This window comes from Platalea leucorodia (assembly GCF_965183815.1).
Source record: "Platalea leucorodia genome assembly, chromosome: 13".
In the NCBI taxonomy this organism is placed as follows: domain Eukaryota; kingdom Metazoa; phylum Chordata; class Aves; order Pelecaniformes; family Threskiornithidae; genus Platalea; species Platalea leucorodia.
The window spans coordinates 10745084-10758152 of record NC_138835.1 but is presented as its reverse complement, the minus strand read 5'-3'; positions in this window follow the sequence as shown (position 1 = coordinate 10758152).

Here is a 13069-nt window from a genome sequence, read left to right as displayed (position 1 = left end):
TGCTCTTAAGATGTGACTATGTTCTAGCCCAGAGAAGATGGAGAGTCGCATGTCTCGGCTATGTATGCATCTACCTCTTGCTATAGGAAAAAATACATGTCCAAAATATTTTCTGAACAGACCTCAATGAATCAAATTAGTAAATTGGTGTGTCCACAAGACGCAGACCTTCTTATCAGGACTGTAAAAAAAGTTATTAGTACAAAACCACCAGTATCGTGGGACACCATCAGGCAACTAGCATCGCTTCATAGACATTTCAATTGTTAAAGCAAAGAATCAGGTTGTTCAAAGATTTCTCTAATCTTAACTTTGGAAAAATCCACACTTTTCTTCATCTTCTTGTTCTGCACATGTGGACTTAGGGAAGAAGAGACTTTATACCTCATGTTCTTTTTTCTTTCTTTCTCTCACTTTCTTCCAAGCCACCTCCCCCAAAGCGGCACTTACCACAGTGACAAATGAAGCAATAATAAGGTTAGTCATTTAACTCCTTGCATCCTACTTAAAAATCACCCTAATTACTGTGTAATGGGTCCACAGAGGCAGAAGAGTCTGGGTGAAATCTACCCGGAGGGCACCAGTATAGTTCATCTGTCCATTCCCTAATAGCACTCTAAAGTTCACCCTTATAAACATGTCACCTCGTCTATAATTAAGTGACTGGTCATTAGGTAACATATGTGGTACCTGTGGGTCACATATCAGTCAGCTGGTGATGGATCTTTATCCAATAGCTGGGCAGAAGCAGCTCCATAGCTCTCTGTCACCACAGCATTACTCTCAACGCACAGCACACTCACAGAAGAGTTTGTGTAGGTGGGGTTTTTTAAGCGACGAACTCTGTTTGCGAAGGGTGAGAAACTGAAGGGAGGAGGGAGCGGAAGGACTGACACAGTTCAGTCTTCATCCCAGCAGCATGATAAAAAGCTGAGTTTTTCCTTTATATTCTGCAAGCATACTGGTTCCTAAAGCACTCTTCATACTTTGCTGACAGGTGAATTTCCCATTCACACTCAATATGAGTCAAGATTGCTAATTACCATACTTTTATAAACTGCAAGAGGACATCCTCTTTCCTGGTCATATTTAAATAAATAAATAAATAAATATCAAGTTACGCTTTTTAACTTCTTCAGCTTCCATAGATATGCAAGGCCGTGATGGACAGAGAGGAAAAGCATAAGCCAAATTTATCCTTGATTTTACCAAGAAAGCTGGAAGAATCTAGAAGGTACATCTGAACAAACTCCCAGATGACTGAATGAACTACACACCCAGGCCAATCCAGCCATTCATCAATGTGGGCGCACGTACAGAGAAATACAGCCAGTTTCATTGCAACTCCCTTCCTTCCCTCACTCTGTGCAATGTGAGGGCCTCGATCAAAGGAGATATCAGAACACGAGCAGGACAGTCAACTCAAGTTTTTCCTCAGACTGCACAAAAGCAACAGTTTCCAGCAGGTTTTGCTGTTCCCAAGAGACAGAAAACGACAGGTCACATGAAGTCTTGAAGTTCAGGCTAGAGTCCTAGAAACACTGAGGCTCATACTTCTTCCAAATTTATTCAGTTGTTTTACAATTTAGAAGTTCTCTGAACTGGCAAGGGAAAGAAAATTAATTTCCTTGAGGAAGGCCCACAGAGGCGGTGCCACGTAGCCAAAAAAATTTTGCAACTGGTTTTATCTGGATACAAGAGGACTGTAACCCTGCCCGTGTGCTGCATCTGCCATCTTCTAGGAATTTACTTTTACCTTCTGCATTCTTGGATGCAATACTGCAGTGAAGAGCTGGACTACACAGATTTCCAGATGGTAAACGAGATTTGAGCTAAGCCTTTCTGGGTAAGTAAATTATAAAGGAAAGGAAAAAAGAAAAAAAAAAAATCAAAAAATCTCATGCCCACAATGTTTAAAGGTTTATAATTGCTAGTTATTATCTAGAGGGAGGGTGTCCAAAGCCACGATATTATGGCCAGCAAAACAAGACAAGACTTTGAAATCAGCCCTCTGACCCCAACTGTTGAAATGTGCCTTAACTACCACACATGTTAGCCTCCCGTGACGTCTTTTCTGGCAATGCACCTCTCTGTTTGATGTTCACAGTAAACCACTTGGACCGCCCACAGTTTTGGTAACACAGGAAATGGAAGATTTGGCAAAAGCATTACATTGACCGATTAATTCCAAGAACAAAATTCCAAGAGCAAGAGGACGCATATGTCCATCAATGTCTAATTTACCCCGTTATATTTAGATATATAATTAGATGTAACTGTGAAGAAAAAAAAAAAAATCATTATTTGCAATGTGAAGCAAAACAATGCACTTTTACTTAAATCACATTGGAAAGGTAGCAGAGATGCACAAATTTTGCCCCCCAGAGGATCCGATTGCTTTAAAGTCTGCAATCAAGGAAGGGATGAAGTCTAAAGAAATGCAGTCGTCTTATGTACATTTTGTAGAGAAAATGCCTGCCCCTCTGGCCAAGATGAGAATTTATACACCAAGACAAGCACTCCTTACAAGGCTATCCACCTCTCACATTCTTACTGGACTTCAGTAACTCTCTTCATAACCAATTCCATCAGTTTCTGCTTTCTTCATACCAAGATAACATCACACTGCTTTTGTACTCTCATGTTTTGCATATTTTACCAAATTTTCAGGTTCTTTAGTGAAATACTAGATGACCCAAGGAGAGTAACTTTGAACAATATCTACAAACTTGATTTGTAATTTTAAAATAAAGCTCATGAAATACATGGCTTAAAGCTGCTGTCTAAGGAGGCTCGTACAGAGATTGCTTCTTCCTGGCCTGTTGTTCTATATTATGTCAATACCATAATTTGAAATACTGTTTGCGAACAGTAAAGACGACTCTTACATTTCAAGCTATCCAAGTAAAGAATTCAAACCCATTTACCTGGGGGTCTTTTACTCTACAAGGCACCTCTGGGTCTAGTATCAATCACCCTGTGATGGATAGGCATCCCATACCAGGGTCATTCGTACCTCCACTGCTTAGTGAACTGCAACACCTCATCCTCATTGAATACTGACAGCTGATCTATATGATTCAGGTCCAATCAGAACAGTGATTTTTCAGTGTTAAGGACTCTTCCATCTGACATGTTTGTACTGAGACTATACAGGATCAAAATGGAGCACAGGAAAACAGCCCTCAAATAAGAGGATTAGCCAACTATTTCTGCGTGTTTGCAACACAACTCTCCGCACCATATAAAATGATAAAGTGGTCCCTGACTAAGGAGAAGAAAAAAAAAAAAAAAAGGGGGGGGGGGGGGGGGAGAAAAAAGCCTATAATGCAGAGTCAATGTTGCTTATTCAAGAGCATGTGACTTTATTTGAACACGTAGTTGAAACATATCATTAGGACGATGGTTCTTCAAGAGTTTGATCACTAATTGGCACATGCAGGAGCGTAGCACAAATTAAACTTACCCTTTGGCATGCCTAAATATAAGAAGTCATGTTTAAGGAGGATGTAGAAATGCAGAGCAGCAGAGAGGATGGGTATAACACTGAGAGAAGCAAAGATGTTTGATAGAAAAAGAATAGACCCAGCAAATACATTTACTGTCTAACACTGTTAGAGTGGAGCCTGTATTAAGAAAGATCGCTCAGAAACCTGTAAGTAGGGAGAGATATGAGTCTACTTAAGAGAGGAGAGAGGAAATTTGGGGAGGAGATTTTTAACAGTTCCCTTTTTTCTATATAACTTGGTAGGTGTGTGATACGCAATCAAAGGATTAAGCTAATCTCAAGAAATCTTGTAACTAAAGAGAAATGAAGCAGATTCCAAAGAAATAAATACATGGGTTTGAGATAATTTGCCTTAGGTTTTATCCCTGATTAGATGCATCCATAATAGTGTCTTTTCAAAGTCAGTAAGAGAAACCATTACTCAAACTGCAATTACTTCCTGTGCCAGTAAGGTGGTCTAATTGCCTTTTTTTGGCACTGTCTACTGTATTCAATGCAGCACATGCTCTTCCCATGAAATTGCCATGCCCTGAGAAATATCTTAGCTGAACGCACCGGAATGCTGACCCTAGATCTTCGTTTCAGCTTAAGCTTGATTTCCTTACATACCTGGGAAAGTGATGTTGTAAGATCTGAGATTTCAGCTGACCAGTAAGAGCTGGCTTTATACTTTCCCTGTGGTTACAGCTGTTCACACTGGTCTACTGCAATGTGAAGAACATGGAGAAACACGAGAGACTGACATAAGGAAAGGCAAATGAAGGAAAATATTGCCCTCATTTAGTGAACACGGCCAGGAAGACATTGGGGTTTGCCTGGAATAGGACATAGAGGGACTGATTCTTTACTGCTTGCATCCTGTCTAATTACTTCCCTGCAAAGGGGGTGCAGTTCCCACAAGTATAGGTGACCACACAGAGACAAGGCGAGATATAATACAGCCTTCAGAAATGAAACTTCTGCAACTCATTCCCCATTTAACAGTAGCTTGCTGGGTGGTCTTGAGCCATAAAGAAAAGGCATAGCTAATACTCTCTTACACAATAATTCCAGGGTCCAGCCACTCCACAGCAAAACATTTGCACTTTCTTAGTTGAATGATACTTTTAAAGTATAATACATTTGGTCTCATTAATGTTTAAGATTATTTTGCCTTTGTTTTGCTCCACTTAGTGAGAATTTTGTGTCCTTAAATAGTTACAAGGGTCTCAAAAACAACTACCGTTGTGTGGAACAGGAATATGTCATTGTTCCCACTTCGCAGAACTGAAGAAAATATATACAGGTCCACAGCGTTGTGGGTCTGTCTTTTCATGTGTGTGACATCCTCACAGAAAGCCTTTTGCAAGTTTGCATCCATGCGAAGAGCTGCCAAATCCTTTGAGAACTCATGGTCTTCCAGTACTTCCCAAAAAGAACTCAAATTTCATAACAGAAACCTTGTACAAGACAACCATACAGACAGCATTTCTGCTTTTTATCTTAAACATGCACATCTGACACATTAAAGAGCATTTTGATAGGATTTTTTCCCCCCTGTTTTTCTGTGGCACCAATCACAGAACCAATCTGAGGGCAGGTGTTTATTTTATTTTTATTATTCTGCTAAGCACAGCATTCTCTACAACCTTCAGGGAAGGAGAATGGGGAAGAACAGCATCAACTTCCAAGAAAATATCAAAAGCTAATAACCACCCTTCTGAATTTTAATCCATAGCCAACCCCCAAATAGCTCACTTCATACACTCTTTGCACTTTTGATGAGAAGAAAAGGAGGTGCTTAATTCCAGAAACATCTTGAAAGGGGGAACATATTAATAATTGTGAATGAACACTGGTTGTTAAAGATTACACTTTTCTTCCTAAAATGGTAGACAAAAGTTGAAATTTTTGCAGAAATTCAAGATTAAAACACAAATAATAGTTCTCAATGTGAATGCATGTTTTATAGAAGTTTCCTTTTCAGCTTGCACTGTAGACTCAAATCATTGGCAAAACAAGTTTCTAGAACAGACCTGTGATAAAGCCCTTCACATTAATGGGCTGATTTTAGGATCATGGCCACAGGGTGGTACTGTGGACGGGTAGCTACATTTGCCGTTCCTGATGCATGTAGCTGGTCATCGCATGCTCAGAGCCAAAAAGTCAAGAGCATTTGGGCATGGTCATTTGGTGCCTGATGTCGACACTCCTAGTTGACATCAGGCACTTTAACCTGCTCCAGTACCTTAGCTAAGTGGCCATGCAACCCTTCCAACATCACACCCATGCAAAGCAAAGAGGTTAGCCTACAAATGCCTTCAGCACCTTGACATTCATCCTGTTAAAAAATCTCTTTTCTAATTTGTCTTTTCAGTCCTCCAGCTATATTAATTTTACCAGAGGTGAAAGCTGTGAGAATATTTATGCAGCAGAAATTACCAAAAAATAAAGATCACACAACAACCCTTCCAGATTTTTGGAAATCCATTGGCACAGAATCAAAAAGCAGCACAGCACAGGAGGAAAAATAGAAACTGCAACCCAGAATTACTTAATTTTGACAGTAAAGGCTAACTTACTTTTTAATAATGTCACTGGTTCCAAAACTGCCATAGGATTTGTAGGCTCTACATACTTTAATTTAGGTAAATTACAGACAGCCGCTCCGCCAATCTACTGTTACCTTCTGATTCTTTATATAGGCTTATTACAATAGGTTGAAAAATAAATTAGCATTAGAGTTTCACTGAGATAAAAGTTTGAGATGCCTTTTACTGCTTTATCTTCTGATTTTTGTTTTCTATAATATTTATTTTATATTACTATCACCTTTCACAGGCAAAGATGCTGAAAAACATCTAGAGTGTAGCTTGGCACAGGTTACAGTCATTTTCCAAGTAGACTAACAGCTTTGACATCATAGCTATATGTAATTACAAAATAATATTTGTTCCTTCTGCAAAGAAACTGAAGAAAGCTTTATCAGGATGGTCCTTAGAAAAAGATGTATGGAGAAGAAACAGGGTATTGCTATGCAAATAGTTAAGACTATAGTGCAATAGCATTTTTATACATACAAATAAATGAGAGAGCACAGTCCCTGACAAAAACAGATTGTTCTCAAAATAGACAACACACAAATAAGGATGGATTGCAATAATGCATAAGCTAGCAAGAGCCAGGCACTGTGCACATCATGTAAATCTCAGGCCGTGGGATTTTTTTATTTTATTCTATAAATAAAAAGCAGATAGTCACAGGTAATCTGGGGGGGGAAATAAAATAAAATCTAGGTTTGAGTTTTGTTCTGAATGGATTTTTATGCTAACTGTACAAAATCTCTAGTGACCCCAAGCAATGAGAACAGTCTTGTCTTCAGTCTCCTCAAAGAGACAAATCACATTAGTCCAGCACATAACACTAGCCTGATGAATTAGCTTTTTCTTCACTAAGATTCTTTCTACGTAAACGTGAATAATCCCTGCGCAGACGACAGAAAAAGGGCAACCCTTCCCACAGCCAAGACACATAATTATATTAGTATTAAAAAAAGTATAAATAGTTCTATTTCATACATAAAATACACATAAATTTTGGTCAGAGAAGTTTAATTATTAGTGATCCGTTAAGACCTTGAGAATACCCTGAATCTAACATAAAGGTGGAACAGGCAACTGAGAACAAGACCTGGAGGGGGACCCTCAGCAACCTCGCCAGTGGGCAGACATGGTCTGCAGTCTCTACGGCCAACATAACCTCCTCCTTGCAAGGAGGACCTTCCAGGAGACCCTTATCCTATCACCATGAAACCCTTTAAGAAAAGCAAACAAAATCCCCACACAAATGCCTATCAGAAAAGATTGTCAGGGGCTGTGGAGAAACATAACTTTTTTTGCTGCTGTTGAGAGATGCTTAGAATGTCAGCAATTTGATAGAGACTATAAGAAACCACACAATCCATTTTACATGAGCTTCACCTTATTTAAGCTGCTGTCACAAACGCACCGCGTATTTCCAGAGAAGCCTATGAAGTCAGGATATTATAGCCAGTCTAACAGAAGCAGGAAAATAACTTTGTCACAAAGTTAGCAGCTCCCCATGCCCTGTTACTTGCATAGCATGCTTTCCCTCTGAGTCAAAGTGGAGCTCAGAGAGAGAGAAGCTATGGACTCCACAACATCTCTCAGTGAGAACAGGCGCTGGTTTAGATCAGTATAAATACTGGCTTTATTTTCAATAGTTTGTGTAACTCTCTAAAACGGAACACTTGCTGCAGGAGTTCTGCTTGTGCTTCGTTTAAGTTTCTTGTGACTAAAAACTGGGTGAGCTTCACCATTTAAAATGGCCAAATGCCATTCCTGGAGTTGGACTTAAACCAAAGCCAAGCTCTCTGCAGTGGGTCTGTTGTACTCACATGGTTTTGGAGCTGGTGTTAACTGTGCGCACAGTTTAATAGACTATTGAGTTATTGCTGGCTTTTGTGAGCAATTTGCAAATGCTGTTGAGTCACCTATGCAGCAGTGAGATTTGCATTAAAGCATTATTTGACCTGCAGCTTAACACACTCTTAGTCACATTGCTATAAATAGAGGAGCACTTTGACAGAGAAAGGGTCAAGATGTCAAAGATGAGCTACTGCTATATAACTGTTACCATCATGCTCCCAAGTGGAGAAATTGCTTTCAACACAACACAAAGCATCTTCCAGGAGCTCATGCACGTGTGTGTTACCGTCAGGCAGAAAGGACGGAGAAGGAAGAACCAGAGACACTTCTGTGGAGCAGCAGCAACAACATAACCGGATGAACACCAGGTGGAACTTGGACAAATACCACTTTGACTCAAAATAATTTTTGAGCAAGAGATATGAAGGATCATATCCGAGCCTCTTCTCATTAGCACCACTGCTAAAAGCAACCTGCTCTCATCAGTAATAGCACACTGTCTGATTTGCTCACGTTGCGCTGTCTACTGAATGACTATTTATTGCTCCAGTTACAATTATAACTAGCAGGTGAGCCCTGTAGCTCTAAACGGTTTAGAAATGTCAGTAAATACTTTAAGTGCTTTAAGATGACCCTAAAACAGTTAAGCTGCAATAATCTCCTGAAGTGTTTAAGTGGCTTAGGTCACCAATAAGCTGCTCTCGTGAGTTAATCAGGAAGGCTACCTAATTAGGACAGCAATCTATTCACCAGTACATCCCAATGAAGAAAGCCAATTATACTCTTAAAAGTTACATACTTCTGTAATCCCATGGAAGTCAAACCACTTGTTTAAGCATTCATTAAATAAAACACACACACACAAACAAACCTACACAAATCTGGTGTAGCTTGTGTTTAACTGTTATTTAGTTCTATGTTTTATACACATGTATTGATCTTATATTTCATGTGTTAGTTACATGACTTCCTCAGTTACTTTTTTCAGAACACAGCACATAATCTATACCACCACGCTGGCCAGTTTAACTGCTAAGGAATGTCCAGCTTGATTGTTTCCTTTAATAAGAAATCACCAGCAAAAGATTTTTCAACAGTTTCTCAAAATTTCAAAACTTGGAGGGAGAAAAGACTAGAGGAAAGAACAGCTGAAGCAGTTGAGCTAGAATTTTTTTCTAAATCTTCTCTCTTTACATATCAAAAAATACCTTATAAAGCATAAATTTCAAATTACTTGCTCTTCTAGTATAACAAACAGTGGTCTCTAGAGTTATTACTGACACCACAGGAGTCCTATTAAGTATATATTGTTCAAATGTAATTGAAATTTCAACTTCTAATTCAGACTGGTGCTCATATTTATTTTGTGTTATTTGTTCAGAGCCAAATTAAAAGAAAAATCAAGCCAATAGTTCACAATTCAGCTCTTATTTACTCAAAATCTTGCAAAAACAAACACCCTCTATTATCATCATTTTACGATAAATTGTTTGAGTAAGAATTCAGGGCTAAACGTAAGCTTGTCAAAACACAGTCATATGTAGTGTCACAAGATTGCACAAGCAAATCAACAGGCTTCATGTTTAGTTGTTTCAAACTATTTAAAAGCTGTTTCCAAGCTTGCAGGTTGAGTTGCACATGTGATTTGGGAATCAGACCACACATCTAATATAGAAGTCTGGTCCTAATTTTCTATTACAAATTGCCAGTATACTGCAAGTAGATTCATAACTTGTTGGAAGATGATTCATTATGAAAATGTTAGAATAGTTTCAAAGTGTTAACTAGTATGCTAAGGTTACTTGTGTTCAAAGCACCACTCGGGGGAAAAAAAAAAAAAAGGCATCTAAACCATGTCATCTTTCAAGTCTTCACCTCGCTCATCTGAAAAGGGACAGGCCAAAATTTTAGGCAAACCAAATACATGATTCAGGCAGGGCTGGCAGAACTAGCCTTGCTGACCCAGAGCATAAGGAATTCATCAGCCTCATGACAAATATGCAGGCACAGATTTAATAGAAGGGAACCAGCCATTTGTTGAGTCTGCTGAGTTTATCATGTGTACAGACTCTGTCAAAGGATGCACAAGTATTTTCCGGTTTTCTTTTGTTTTTACAGTCTCCTTTCTCCTAATCAGAGAATTAAAATGAACAACCTCAAAACCAGCTTGGGTTGCCAAGTGTCTCGCCTGGCCTGACTGTAAGTCTGGGACAGAAAAGATTTAACATGAAAAAAAAAATTCAACGTGAAAAAATTCAGGTTGGGAATGACCTTCTGCACTGATTGACTTTAGTGGAATGTAAATGATGGGCAGTAAATCAGGCGACGTGCACGCCGCTCAGTGAATCATACCATTCCCTTCAATCCCATCTAGAGGGAGAGACATAAATCCTCCCAGTTCAAGCAGGGCCATGAGCAGTCCTTTATATTTCCAATTAAAGATGTACTGTCCTTTGCCCAGCATTCAGTTGGGACGCTGCACATTAATATGGTAATCAGCAACCCAGCAGCGGGCCATGGGGGCCTCATTGTCTCTGCCACATTCATCCCCAGGCTTCCTCCCAGCTGGGTGGAGGAGGGTTCCGTGTGACAGGCAAATCCCAAGAGAAAACAGAGAACCCTTCATTAGAACTGATTTTAATGCCACACTGCCAGTAGGCAACATGTTTTGATTATCAGGGCTTTCACACAGATCCTTCAGGGCTGGAGGCCAGATACAGATGCTTCCCAGCACTACGCACACAAGCACACAGTCCGAACACAGCCTCATGGCTTGAATACCTATCAATCACCATAACATCACCCCAAAAGTGCTGTAACTGTGAGGCTCTTTCTTATGGGAACAGCTTCACTCCTCATCTGTGAAATCATGGGAGGTTACAGCAGAGAGAGCAACTGATGGCCCATTGGTTGAGAAGCATTAAGGGACATCCAGCCCCACAGCCACCATCAGCATTTCTCTGGGCCCGCTGGCGAAGGCGATGTTAGGTAGGGCCTGGAAGGCACTGCCCCTGTACGAGAGTCTGGCAGCAATGACCAACCCTCCTGTTGAGCACTATATGTCCCTCGTTATGCTGCTGTGTAAGCCAGAAAAGCAGGGAAGGAGCCAAGGAGGTGCAGCTGGTGGCCACTTACTGCAGTGGTGTTTGAGATCATCTGAGTGAAGATGAGTTTCAGCATGTGACTAAAAGACAGTAAATCTCCTCAGGCTTCCACAGGCAACTGCAGGGAAAGTGATGAACAAGACAGATTCCAGTTAAAAGACTTGGGATTTTAGGTAATGGAAATGGGGGCTGGATGGGCATGGCAAGTCCTATCACTTCATACAGCAGTAAGGACAGGTTCCCTAAAAATATGAGCTGGGGAACTGATTTTTGTTGTTGTTTTCACTGTTTTGGCATTACACTGTTTGGGGAATGATTGACCCCAACCACCCAAACATAGGTGAATGAACTTTAGGCCTTTGAGTAGATGCTGATTGGTTGTAATTCACAAGTGAAAACCTCCAAGTTGTCAGCAAAATTTTGTCTACAAACATCGCGTTGTTTAGACCACCTCATCACTCTGGTGCAGCCCCTTTTGCCCAGAGCTTTTGTAAAGACTGGATGGAAAGAGTGTAAATAGACCCTAAGATCGGGGTTCAATACAGTTTGGAGCTGACCTTGAACTCAAGCCCCTCCAAGCTGCACTGCATGCAGTTCAGCCACAGCTCCAGAGGTAGTCCCAGGGCTTTTAAGACCTGGTGCTGTCAACAGGGGACAAAATGTAGGCATCTGGCACAGTACCTCCCCTTTGTGGCCCAGATTAGGATTGCTAACTTAGTATTTAAATCATGTGGCTAGATTAAATGGATGCCAGTTACCTCTCTAGAAAGTGGATTACAGTACTGCTGGGGGGGGCGGTTAGCCTCGAATTCCTATGTTGCAGACCAGCAGATGCTGGGTGTTTTTAAAAACGTGAGGTTTTTTTACCTGCAGTAAGCAGGCAAAACCTGTTTTACCTGTAGAAGGCAGTGCCTTATAATCATATTTCTTTTTTGGGTTTTGGCTTCAGGGAGGAATTTACCTTCCCTAAAAAGATGGAGAGAGAAATTCTGGATCCAAAAGCACCTCCTCCCACACTGGCCACCTTACCCCACCCCGCTCTCTTCAGCGCTCCACAGCTATTTTTAACATCTCATTTCCTCACATTATGGCAATTTACATACTTAAACACATCACATTAGCGTCCAAAATATAAACAAAGTGAGATAATGCACTGTAAAGAGAGTATTAAAAAAACCCTGCAGATAGACACACACAGGAGCTTTTGGAAATCAGGCAGTTCTTTGAAGCAAAGCAGTTGTCCTGTATCAGTAATAGGAGGATTTCTCAGCAACAATTTACAATAAAGCAGACTTAATGAGATCTGAGCAGTGGTGTAATTCCTGTGGAATTGCATATTGAAAGCTACATTCATACCCAAGGAGCCCATCAGGACCAGTATTGTTAGCATGAATGCTGAAGGAATTGCAAAATGAATTGCCATTTTGTTATCAAGTGCTTCCGATCGGCTCTATCCTGCCATCTGTGTCATTTGGAGGATGTGAAGTAGCACAGGTCCGAACTCGGGCATCTGAAAGGTGGGTCAAGGGGAAATTTTATGCTGCAGCATCCTCTGCTTCTTCACTGAAGCTTCTTCACCTGTCTTCCTCTTACTGTAAGAGGAAGAAGGGCCAAAATGGAGAGCAGTTTGCCAGGGACTGGGTAAGGCAACTCTTTTCCCCCTAGGTGAAGGGGGAACACCATTTATTGATCAGCCATACAAAACCTGATGATAGATCATAGCAAAACACTACTTAGAAACAAGAGGCTGCAAATTATCTGGCTCTTTTAAGCTGCAGCAGCTTTCTCTATTTTTTCATGATGCTACAGTAAATGTTATAAGATTTTAAAACTTTAAAAGTCCCACAGAAAAAAATGGAATGTGCAGGTCATGTCTCATTTAGCTCTCATTTAGCTCTACAGAAAAGGAGCAGATTTCAAAACTGTTTGGGTGATCTAGAAGCCTAAATCACTTTCCCAAAACATCCAAATCACATAGAAGGTCACTTGCCAGTGTTTAAAATCCTGTCAGGGTTAGCTCATCTATGTGC